The sequence below is a fragment of the Rattus rattus genome, chromosome 13 (assembly GCF_011064425.1).
Source record: "Rattus rattus isolate New Zealand chromosome 13, Rrattus_CSIRO_v1, whole genome shotgun sequence".
Taxonomy (NCBI): domain Eukaryota; kingdom Metazoa; phylum Chordata; class Mammalia; order Rodentia; family Muridae; genus Rattus; species Rattus rattus.
This window is the reverse complement of record NC_046166.1, coordinates 59,963,208-59,976,439: the sequence shown is the minus strand read 5'-3', so window position 1 is coordinate 59,976,439 and position 13,232 is coordinate 59,963,208. Positions and strand designations below refer to the sequence as shown.

Below are 13,232 nucleotides of genomic sequence, written 5' to 3'. Positions count from 1 at the left end.
CACCGCACTGCAAACTTGGTGGCTTCTTAGAGAGGACGAAGCTCTTTAACCAGCTTGTGGCTGCCTGCTTACCTTTGTTGAGACTCTTCTCACACCCCCATCTCACTTGGGGACCCCAACGTCTAAGGCACTTCTCTCTTGTTACACCTTTAGCCTTGGCAAACACTTGTGTGGAAGGTTAGAATGCAATCCCATGTAACCTTCATTTCAGCCAGGGTCTGCTGCATAGAAATTAGTTGTCCATATTCTATTTCCTCCTGGTCACTAGAAGCATGTGGCTGTCATTGGGGAATGTGCCAATAATTCAGACCCTAAATTTCTCTGACATTCTTGATAGAAGGGAGTAGCGACAACCTCTCATGGGGAGAAAGGTGTGGTCTCTCTCAAGTGACCCTCTATTTCCTTATCTGCATTCTTTTATTCACTCAGTACCCAGGGAAAACAGCCGAGGTCCTTGCATTTAGGGAGCCCCCAACCTTAGTTAAGAAGGCTGTCATGAACTCAGTAGTCACACTGGTGAGCAGGCAATCGTAATTAACTTGTGGAGTAATGTGCCCAAGAGTGGAAGTAAATGAAGGAGAGAACCAAGCATGTTTCCCCCTTTTATCTGAGAAGCACCGAGCTCATTGAGGAGCTAAGTCATATTCCATAGATGAGGAGGAATATCTTGAATGGAGGAATTTATTCAAGCCAGGGAGCCAGGGACAGTGGCCTCAGATGGAGGCCACACCAATTGGATAGGTGCTAAGCAGCAGCAAAGGGCCTTCTAGCAGTCATGCCTTTGTTCTTTAGCAAATCAATAGGAAAGAACAGGAGACTAAAGCAAAGCGAACAATAAAATACGGGGCAAACTGGACTTGCAAAAGCCAGGTAGAAGGATCTGTAGAAGCTGGAATGAGAAAGACAGTGGTGGTTGAAACAAGTGGGGTGGGGGTAGAAATCAAGGGCAGGGGGGTGGGCAAGCCCGATTGGACTTGGTGATGACCTGCAATGTGGGGTGCAGAAAGGTATATCCCAACAGACATCAGCTAGAACTGGTGCTCTGTGAGGTATCCCCTCAAATAATCCTAGAAAGCTTTTCAAAGACTTAATGAAATCTTCAAACAATGCCATTGCTACTTCTGTGGATTCAAACACCATGGTTGGGCCATGGTTGCCAACACACACACACACACACACACACACACACACACACACACACACACACATACACACACACACACACACACACACACACACATGCTCCTTTTCTCTTTGTATCAATATATTTAAGATTAATGATCCCTAGCTCACATGAAAATACCTCTTGTAAAATCACATATCTCAAAATGTGCGTGCCTCAAGCTCCCTGACTGAGGTGCCCCTTCCTCTCCTGGCCCCCTAGTAGAAGTGCTCCTTCACATCCCAGCTTCCTGGTAGAAGTGCTTCTCTGTCTCATAAGACTCCTACCGGAGACCTGTCAAAATCACCAAGAGGCACTCAATGACCCCCATTCTCTAGGGAATACTGCAACCCCCAATTCATTGCTGACTGATAACCAGTGACTGTCACACTCGAGCTGGTCAACACTATACTCATTTCCAACAATCTCAAATTTAAGAAACATGAGAACTAGAACAGTTGGACTTAGGCCCTTTCCTTAGTAGCAAATTGGATAGAATTTCTGTTAAGACATCTACAATGCCCAAGACAAATCGTACAGAGCTTTCAGGTATAAAATACCATGTTAATGTCCAGTGAATTCTATTTTTATCATGAATCAGCAAAAAAATTTTTTTTTTACTTCCCAAAATACAGATGGGGAAGTTTTGAAAAGTTCATCACGTTGCTTTTGTGTGCTAAGATTTACTGCTTAATTGTTTCCCTGGCTCCTTATACTTTCCTTTGTTTTGGTGGTTTTACTGAAGGTTTTCTCCTTGATTGTTCATTACCCAAAAACAGGTAGATCACAGACAGGCTATTGTTAAAGCAAGAGGTCCTATGAATTTCCAGAAGATTCCTGTATGTAGATTTCAAGATTCGCTTAGCTGGGACGAGGTTTTACCTGGCTAGTTCCAGTTAAGGGAATGAACCTGCCTCATTCAAAACCTGATACAAAGGCTTGACCTTCAACCCATAGGCTTTGATAATCAGGAAATGACCTGAGCCAAACAACACCTTGCTCAGATCACACCTTCTACCTTTTCCCACCTCTCCACAGCATTTAAGTCCCGTCAGCTGATCAACACAAGCTTCACTTCCTTCATGAAGCCACCCGCCTGTGACAGCCTCAGTACCAGATGTAGACAAGAAGAGTCATCTTCTTAGAGCTGACAGCCATCACCATGTGTGCGGAGTATTTTAGGAGAAGACCCAAGCCAAATACTTCTCGGCTAATAGCTGTTGGGAGATGGTCTCCTCCAGTTCAGAGGAGGATTCAATGCTGAGGGTGAAGCTGCTTTCAAGGCTCAGCCACACAGAGGAGAGGCTGGCATTGTTCAGCCTGATGCCCAGCAAACAGAATCCTCAGGACTCTGAAAGAGTTACAAGCATAAAGCCAAGAACCCCATATAAACCAACTAGAAAAGTGGGAGAAACTCAAAGGAAGATGTATTCCCCACTCCCCCCAAAATAATTAGCTCAGTGTAGAATACAGAAGGTTACAATGTCCTGGGACGCCATTAGCAGATGGACTGGGCATAGGAAGCCCTTGGTAGAGTACAAAATAAAGAATGAAAAGAACCATGGATGTGGAGGAGCAGAGCTCTCTGATCCTATCAGTGTCAGGAGCTTGTCCTTTCTCAACTAAATCAAAATGGTAGGCACTTTGGGCAACAGAAACCTGTGCCCCATGTCCTAATTGGGAGAGAATGGGACCTAGGGTGCTGATTGAACTGGCTGGACCAGGAAAAGGTGAAAAGAATTTCTCTTCTATGCTATTTGCATCTTTCCTTTCTCCCATCACAGGCCCACCATCCCACTTCTCCAAACGTTGGGCCCCTGATTTTCATCTTGTGTAACTGGTGACATTAGCTGGCTGGGATATCCACCAAATCCGGGAATTCCTCCATCCTTCCGCACAGAGGGAGCTGGAGGCAGGAAGCAAAGGAATCCACGTGTCGTGAGCAGCCCTCCCCACACCACCTGGAAATACTGGCACCTCCCCAAAGGGCTGCCTTTCCAAGAGCCAAGGAAATCCCAAAGCTGTGCCTTCAGGCCACAAATAAGGCAGGCGGTCTGGCTCCCCTCCCTGTCACCAGGCTGAAATGTCCATTGTGACCTTGGCATTGCTAAAGCCACAGATGACCCCAAGCTTTTCGCGTCCCTCCCTGGCTCACCTTCCTCTAGAAAAGGAGTCCATGTACTGGGATGGGGGACGTTCTTGCCTTCTCACCCTTTGTAGGCGCCAGGCCAGGCAAGGACGAGCCCCCTGCAAGGCAGGCTCAGGATCCGAGCCAGGGGTGTGCACACAATCTTGGGAGACAGATGGCCCAGCGTGTGGGCCGGCAGATAGAGGCTCCTGCTCCTGTCAAGATGACACTCAAAAGTACATCCCTGTCATCGCAGGTTGTCAGTGGTGTGTCAGCGCAAGATGCCGTGTGTGTTTTTGGACACTCTGTAAGTTCGGGAGACTGAGTTGAGCTGGATACCACTTCCATAGCAACGACAAAAATTCCAGCCCCAGTCTTCGACTTAGTGTCAGACAACACGGGGGGGAGTGGCAGGCAGAGAGGGGTGTCACTCCTGAGCAGAGAGCAGCATTGCTGTGGTGAGGGTGGGCAGGAGGCCTGTTTCTAGAAGTCTGTATGGAGACCGTGTGTGGGCACAGAATGACAGAAGGCAGGAGCTAATGGCTGAACTCAGGGGAAAAACAATCTGCTGACTTGAGCATGCTGGTGATATGGGGTTTCCTGAGCCCTGGAACTTTACAAAATCCCCGAGGGTCTTCTGGGTACAGGAGAAACTCCCTGATGGTTCAAACTTTATCATGCACATTGGAGTAGCTGACTTGGAGGCATAAAGGGAAGGAATTGAAGATGAAAGGTAAAATCCTGGATCCCTCCAAGGACGGTAACAAGACACAGATGACAAATATATGTGGCTTTTTCAAAAGGAGCTACTTTTATATAAGCTCTGGAAATAGGGTTATTCATGCCTGGATGGCTAAGGTTTTGTGTGGTCATGAAAGAAGGCTGGGGTAATGACACATTTACATAATGTCTTTCCTTGTTCCCCTTTACCTCTCAATCACCATGTCTTTGAATCTTAACATTCTAGGGGTCAGGCAGCTTCTGTGTAGTCCAAACTCTGCCAAGTACTGGAGATGCCGTCTTCGGTAAGTCAGTCATTTCTCTTCAGATCTCACTTCTCTTACCCTACAGTAGAGAGATCCTGACATGGAAGGATGACTCACTATAGAACTTGGCCATGGGTATGGTGGCAAGGGATCTTCTCTAGTAGAGAAAGACTACTTTATCCTTGAAAGCACAGGACTGAATGACACCCTTGTTTCCCATGGGTTCATGCCTTAATCACCAGGGTGGCAAAATTAGATGGTTGGGAGGAGAAGCTTTTCCTCCCTTACCCAGGCAAGCCCAATGCAATCATAGAGACTTTCATAAGTGAAAGAAGGAAGCAGGAGATAGAGAAAGAGAAGGTGTGATGAAGAGTAGAGGTTGGAGTTAGGAGATTACTAGGATCATGGGCAAAGGAATCCTCACAGCCAGCAAAGACTGGCAAAGGCCAGGAAGCAGACTATCCTAGAATCTGCAGGAGTAACACATTTCCGCAGACACCTCGTGGTTAGCAAGTGTCTTAGTTAGGGTCTTACTGCTGTGAGCAGACACCATGACCAAGGCAATTCTTATAAGGACAACATTTAATTGGACAACATTCAGACAGGTTCAGAGGTTCAGTCTAGTATCATCAAGGTGGGAACATGGCAGCATCCAGGCAGGCATGGTACAGGAGTTGCTGAAGGCAACTAGGATGAGGATCTTAAGCCCACAGTCACATTGACACATCTACTCCAACAAGGCCATACCTTCTAACAGTGCCACTTACCGGCCCAAGCATATATAAACCATCACAGCAAATAAGGTGAACATCTACCATGCAGAACCATAAGATATGCAATTCTGGGTCATAGTAAGCATTCATTATTCTGACTTGTGGCAGCAATAAGAAACTGCAATCTCCTACACTATAATCTGGCCAGAAAAACCTTCCTCTCCTCACCTTATTACAAATGGGTGAAGAAGTAGGCAAAGAGAAGTGTGTTCTTTGTGTCCTGCTGGAGTTCCTCAGAGTGCTCTGCACAGAGACATCATCTGCTCACTACTTGTTTTATTTCATTTAACAATAAACAAAGAAAATAGTTGAGCAGTCTCACATTTGTAGAGTTTTCCAACAAACGTAAAATGATTCAGCCAGTAAAGAATTCTGGTGGTGGGCACCCCCATGCTTACTATGTAGGAATACTGCCAGCTCTTCTCAGCCTTGGTGTCTCATGGTCTACTCATCCTGGGGCAGCCACACAGCCTCTGCTGCAATGACTGGGGTTTCTACCTGGTGTCAAACATCAGATAGGGATGAGTACTCCCTCATGCTGCAGCTACCCTATGTTGGGGAGCTTAGCTGGAAGTTTCAGCATCACTGAGAAGCCGAGATATCAGAGACTGTTTGCCAACCAGTACTCTTTGTGAAAACCTTCCATAGATTCTGAGAATGGGGACATAAACAAGATACTCTCCGCTCTACACTAAAGGGAGTCTACCATCCATGGGCACAGCTATGGAACAAATGATCATGGGACAAGATTTCAAACAGGAAGTTTATGCAAGTTAAGCAAACTTCCTCAAGTTAAGCTTCAGGAAAAAAAATTTTTTTTTTTTTACTCAAAGAATCAGAGTGAATAAACATGAAGATGGAAGGGAAAATCTAAACTAATCACTAATCAGTAATATAAAATTGTATTGGTTTATAAATTACAGGAGACCCAGAAGAGAATTCACTCAACACTGCTAAGGGTATTTATGAAACAAAAAAACAAAAAACAAAAAACAACAACAAAAAAAAAACCCCAGCAACTCAAACTCAACGAGCATCATTCTAAATAGCAAACAGTAGAATGAGAATGGGAAAAATAAATTATTCCCAAATAAATTTAGATAAGGAAGTAAAAGATTTATACACTGAAAACTATAAACTATTGCTGAAAGGAATCAAACATCCATGTTTATGAAATGAAAAATTGAGATTGTGGAAATGCCAGTACTATTCACTGGCCTCTGGACTCAGAATCTAACAAAAATCTCAACAAAGTGAAAGCTAATCGTTTGCTGCACTGGCCTTGTAAAAGGTGATAGGTACTCCAGTGGGAAAAGAGAAACTTTTTACATCTAAAACTTATTACAAATGCTTAGTATTTCAAATATTTGTGATACTAGTATATACAGGACACGCATATATCCTAATGAAATGGAATTGCAAATCTGGAAATGGATATGTCCACATGGTATCTATGAAATGTCAAGATGACCAAGTCCGTTCTATGAGGAAAGAATCAACAAATGGTGCAAGAACAACTTCATTTTCACTGGTACAGGAATGAGACTTGAGTGTGTCTTACACTGCATGCGAGCATTAACTTTAGCTGGATGAGCCACCTAAATACAACATCTAAGACTGTAGTACATTTAGATGGAAAAATAAGAGGTACTTATGACTCTAGGTTTCATGAAAGACCCTTAGACATGACACCAAAATTGTGAGCAACAAATAAAACAGAAAACTTGCATTTTTATCAAAATCTAAAACTTTATGTATCAAACAATACTATTAAAAATTTGAAAAGACAACCCAGAGAATAGAATAAAATATTTACAAATTATATATCTAAGCAGGATTTAATATCCAGAAAGACATGTTTAACATCTACAAATCAATAGTGAAAAGATTGCATGATTTTAAAGTGGACAAAGAACTTGAATAGATTGTTTTTCAAAGATATTAAGATGTCTTAACATTATCAGATTCCAGGAAAATAAAATTTAAAAATCATAGTGATCTAGTTACTATTTATTGTCTCTAGAATGGTGATAATTTTTAAAATAGGGAAATGCATCAGTCTCTTTAATATCAAAGGAATAAATGAGATATGTAGACAGTAGACATATGCAGTGGTTTAAATGAGAATGTCCTCCACAGGCTTAGATATTTGATCAAAGTCTTGGGTTCCCGGTGGGTGGCACTGTTTGGGAAGGTTTTCAGGGTGTGACTTTATTGAAGGAAGTACATCCCTGGGGGGTGAGGCAAGCTTTGAGAGTTCAAAGTCTCAGACTACATTCAGGTCACTCTCCTTGCTTCCCGCTTGCAGTTAAAGATGCTATCCTTCAGCTTCATGCTCCTGGCCTCGTGCCGGCTGCTAGCTACCAGGTTTTCCTGCCCTTGATAAACTTTGACCCCATGGAATCAGAAGCCCAAATAAACTCTGTCTTCCTTAAATTGCCTTAGTCATGATGTCTTATCATACCAACAGAAAAGTCACCTATCCTGTGAGGTGAGTAACCACAGAAAGTCACAGGTGTTAGGGGCAAAGGAAACTTGAATGGGTACAACTGCAGGAAGTTCATGACCAGAGTTCATTCAGGAAGGCTCAGCACCAAAGAGCTATGCTCAGCTCTAAAGCTGGGGGGTGCACTGCTGAGGGTAGAAACCACAGCTTAAGACAAAAAGCATAAGAAATATATTCAGTACCTTCAATATCAATTAATTTAAAAAAGGCAGAGGGGGAGGGGGAGAGAGAGGGGAGAGGGGAGAGGGAGATATTGTAGTACTGGTGACAACAGAAAAAGAAGCAAAAACCAAAGTGGGACAGATTCAAAAATGCCATTAATGGTGGACTCTGAGCAGATTTGCTTACAACATAGGAATCATAGAATCCAGATACAGATATAATGGCCTCAAAAATCTTATTTTGAGTGGGGCAGAGGCAAGAATCCTTTTTGAAAGACCACTGATGGCCGGTAGCGGGTGGTTCTGGAGGCAAAGGTTCTCTCCTTGCACAGCCCAATCTGGAAACTCAGGTCAAGTGTTGGGAGACTCTGAGATCTGACCTCTAGCATTTCTCTAGTCATAGGAGAAATACTTTGAGTAAGAGTGTCACTGTTTCAGTTGGTAGAGATCTAGCCTGAGCTACAGACTAGAGCAAGTCTCACTAGGCCTCTGGAAGATGAATGAGCAGTGTAAAGAGCTTAAAGGTGCTAGGTTCTAACGCATGCAGGAATGGGAGGGATGGCCTTCCTTATAGTCTTACCAATATCCAGAGAGAGAAAAACAGAGTAACAATAACCACCGCCCCACCCATTGGTTGCAAAGCAAACAAGACAAAGATCAACACAGGAATGGAAAGACCACAAAGATTCTATTTCTGTTACAAGACATCAACCCAACCAGCCAACAAAGGAAGGTCGGGATTGCACAGCAACAGACTCTGTACCTATTGCCCTATAAGAGAGGCCTAGAGACGGAATCTGCACATGCATCCTGCTGTTGCGTTGAGCTGCAAAGCAGGGGCAAATAACGTGACTTAGCCTTTCTGTCTCTGGCCTAGCTTTGCTTGGCTCCTCTTCTCAAGTAAGCCTGGAACTTAGGATTCAACTTTATGTTCGTACAACTCCATTGGAGCAAGAGTCCTAAGTCAGGTTAGCGAGAATGCTCCACTCTTGATATTTGATCATGCCTGCCTTGAGGAAGAGCCCTGACAACTTGGTTTAAGTGAAATCCCACTTCTGTGATCTTTTCTCATGTTTCCTATGTCCTGGGTTCTATCTGGACCTTAGCTATACTTTCTCTTCCTTGCTGTATTTGTGATAAAGAGCGTTTCTGCATGTTATCTATGTCCCTGCACTACAGTACCTCCTGAATAAAATCCTGAACTACAAAGCAAAAAGAAACTACAAAAGCATACAGACCCAAAGGGACTGAATAACATACTCTTAGCAATAATCGTGCCTCGGATAAACCTCATTGGCTACAATACTGCCACTGCGCAAAGCTGAACAACATACACTCACCTGATAGTTTATCAGAAAGATCAGGATGGAATCTGAAAGTCCTGTAACCGAATAAAATAAAACTATGACATATAAGACCTGCAGGATGGGGTTGGGGATTTAGCTCAGTGGTAGAGCGTTTGCCTAGGAAGCGCAAGGCCCTGGGTTCGATCCCCAGCTCCGAAAAAAAAAAAAATAACAACAAAAAAAAAAAAGACCTGCAGGATGAAAACAATTCTAAGATGGTCACTGATGGCTATAAATGCCTAAATTAAAATGTTAGACAGCTTTCAAAAGAATAATGATGTAACTCAGGGTGTTAGAAAAAGAAGAAGAAGCTAAATTCAAAGGGAGTAGAAGAAATAAATAATGAAAAAATCAGGGAGAAATTAAAGAAATAGAAACTAGAAGATAATATAAAACATCGATCAAACAGTTGATTCTTTGAAAACATGAACAAACTGAAAAATCCCCTTAAGCAAACTAGCCAAAGAATTAAAGAAGACCCAAATCAATAAAATTAAGACATGAAAACAGAAGCAATAAAATAAATACTAAGGGATGTTAGAGGATCGTTAGGGGATAACTTGAAAATCTATATTCAAATAAATTGGAAAAATCTTGAGAAATGGATACATTGCTAGCCTCATATGTCTCACCAAAATTAAACCTGATGAACACACAACTAAAGCTTTTGTAACAAGCATTAAAGCATAATAAACTCTCTAAAAATTTTAAAAATATGCCAGGCTTGGATGGATTTACTGCTGATATCCCCAAGACCGTGAGAGAACTCCTTGAAACTTCTCCAAATGTGTATAAGGAAGAAGCCCTACCAACCTCATTTCACGGATTCAGTATTGTTCTACCTAAAGCTATCAAGGGTACAACACAAAAAATTAAAGATCATATCTTCTTTATAACCATAGAAACATAGATGCAAAGAATCTCAACAAAATGTCTATAAATCAAATTCAGTAGCACACTGAAACTATCATTTTCCATGACCAAGTTGGCTTCAGGACAAAGACTGGAGAATAGTTCAAATACGCAAGTCATTAAATATATCACATAAATATAAACTTAAGGAAGGTTATAATATAACAAGCAGGGATCACACGATCATTTCCATCAGTGCAGAAAAGACCTTTGATAGAGTTCAACATCTCCCGGTAATTAAAAGCAATGAAGAAACTAAGAATAGAAGGAACATGGCTCAAACAATAAAGGTTATGTGCAAACAAATCCATCATACCATACATACTCTATAACTACAGTTCTATATTATAGGAAAAATGCAAATCATTGCCTCTAAAATCAAGAATGAATTATGGATGCCTCCATTCTCCACTTTTTATTCAATAGATGTTTGAACTCTGAGCTAGAGAAGTCATACAAGAGGAAAAAATAAAAGCCTTCAAATGGGAAAGAAGTCAAATTATCCAATCTACAGAATATGATCCTGTACACAAGAGATGCTCATGACTCCACTGGAAAACTAATAAACACTTTCTTCAAAGTAACGAGATGCAAAGTCAACGTGTAAAAAAGCGGTCGCTTTTGTAAATGTCAATAATGAACACGCTGAGGAGAGACTCCGGGGAAATCTCACGGAAGCATCATCAAAGCATAAGCAAATAATTCAAATACTTAAGTATAAGTCTAGCCAAGGAAGAGAAATATGTCTACAGCAAAGTTTCTAAGTGCTCAATTAAAGAACCTGATGGAGACACTAGAAGATGGAATGACCTCCCCTGATACTGGATTAGCAGAACTTTTATGGTGAAGATGGCTACATTTTCAAAAGGCAATCTACATATCCACTTTAATCCCCATCTGAAGTCAAAGGAAATGCCACCCATGAATAGAAAATTATTCTTGAAATTTATGAACGACTTAAACAGAAAGAACAGATCATCATCACCTCAATGCCATAGTAACAAAAGTAATATGGTGCTGGCACCAAAACTGGGCCCCAGAAGAGAATGGGAGCTAGAAGTGAATTACATATCTTTAGCCCCTGGGTTTTGATAAAGATGTTTTGATAAAGACACAAACGTTGGAGAAAAGAAACTTCTTTCTTTTCTTCAACAAATTAATGCTCAGACACTGATACCCACATGTAGAAGAATGGAATTAGATTCCTATTCCCGCCATTGTACAAAAGTTAAGTTCAAATTGGATCAAAGACCTCAATGTAATTCCACAAACTGAAAGTGCCGGAGGGAGGACAGGCAAAATTATTGAAGATGTATTCACGGTCAAGTGTTTTCTGAAGAAGACTCCGAGAGTTCAGGGGATAATAACAAAAAGTGACAAACAGAATTAAAATAAAATGAAAAGCTCCTGCATAGTTAAGGAAGCAATTAAGTGAAGAGATAGCCTAGAGACTGGGAGAGAATCCTTGCTTTAGCTGTATGTCTGACAAAAGATTAGTCTGTATTATATATAAAGAACTCAGAAAGCTAAATATCAAAAATAACAAAATTCAAATCCAACCAATGAATGAGATAATGAGGTCAATATACAGTTCTCAAAGGATGAACACAAATGGACAATAAACATGTTTGAAGTGTTCGTTGTCATACTGACTATCCAGGAAATAAAATTTAAAAACATGTAGGTCCCATATCCCCACAATCAGAATGACGATCATTAAGAAAACAAATAATAGAAAGGATTCACACTGGCTGTCTTAGTCAGGGTTTCTATTCCTGCACAAGCATCATGACCAAGAAGCAAACTGGGGAGGAAAGGGTTTATTCAGCTTACACTTCCACATTGCTGTTCATCACCAAAGGAAGTCAGGACTGGAACTCAAGCAGGTCAGGAAGCAGGGACTGATGCCTGGGCCATGGAGGGATGTTTCTTACTGGCCTGCTTCTCCTGACTTGCTCAGCTTGCTTTCTTATATAACACAGGGATGGCACCACCTACAATAGGCTGGGTCCTCCCACCCTTGATCACTAATTGAGAAAATGCCTTACAGCTGGGTCTCATGGAGGCATTTCCTCAACTGAGGCGCCTTTCTCTGTGATAACTCCAGCTTGTGTCAAGTTGACACACAAAACCAACCAGTACACTGTGCCTTTGGGATTACTCTAGCATCTATGGAATCTATATGAATGTTTTTATGATCTAGCCCTACCACTTCTGGGAATATACCTTCCAAGAATCCAAGTCAGCATATTATCTGACTATCCCTGTGTATTTCTTATAGCACTGCTTATAATAGTATTGGTAATGGAATCAGTCTAGATACCCACCAATAGATTAGTTGATTTTTAAAATGTGATGTGGTTGTTGGAGTAAGAATGGCCTCCATAGGCTCATATGTTTGAATGCTTGGTCATTAGGGAGTGGTGTGACTTGAGAGGGATTTGGGGGTGTGGCCTCGTTGGAGTAGTTTTGGCCTTGTTGAAGCAAGTGTGTCTTTGGGGGCGTGGCTTTGAGGTTTCAGAAGTCCAAGCAAAGCCCAGACTCTTTCTTCCTGCTGCCTACCAATCTTGATGTAGAACTCTCAGCTCCTTATCCAGCACCGTGTCTGCATGTCACCATGCTGATAATTTATTAAACCTCTGAAACTGTAAGTGAGTCACAATTAAATGTGTTTCTTTGTGAGGGTTGCCATGGTCATGGTGTCTCTTCACAGCAATAGAACACTAAGACATGTGGCAAATGTACGCGATCGAGTTTTTCTCTATTCATAAAGAAGAATGGAAATGTCATTTGCAAGGAAATTAATTCATCTGAATAGCATTCTACTAAGCAAAATAATGCAGATCCAGAAAGACAAATAAATGTTTTGTCTCATATATAGATACATGAATGCAAAAGCAAGACTATCTATGGGGGGGGGACTCAGGCAAATGGCAACAGAGAATAGCATGGCAAAATACAGAATACATATGAACCAAAATGTCTTTTTAAAACCCATGATATATACAATGAATATATGTGAAGAAAGTAAAAATTCTATTTATTTTCTGTATAAGGTCAAAATAGTAAATGTTGGTGAGGACATGCTATACCATCAATGAGTCTTGAAAACTTTATTCTAAGAGAAATACACCAGACACGGAAGGAGAAATCATGTATGACTGCACATAACTGGAGTCTCTAGACGAGAGTCATTCATGGGGAAAGGGGTGTAAAGTCATCACAACCTAAGGATGGAGATGGGACCCATGGCTTCAG

The 13,232-nt window shown here is 41.6% G+C and overlaps 1 pseudogene; it reads right to left on the bottom strand.

Moving 5' to 3' along the window:
- Positions 1-8,911: 8,911 nt before the first annotated feature.
- LOC116915156 lies at positions 8,912-9,039 on the bottom strand (annotated as a pseudogene).
- Positions 9,040-13,232: the final 4,193 nt, after the last annotated feature.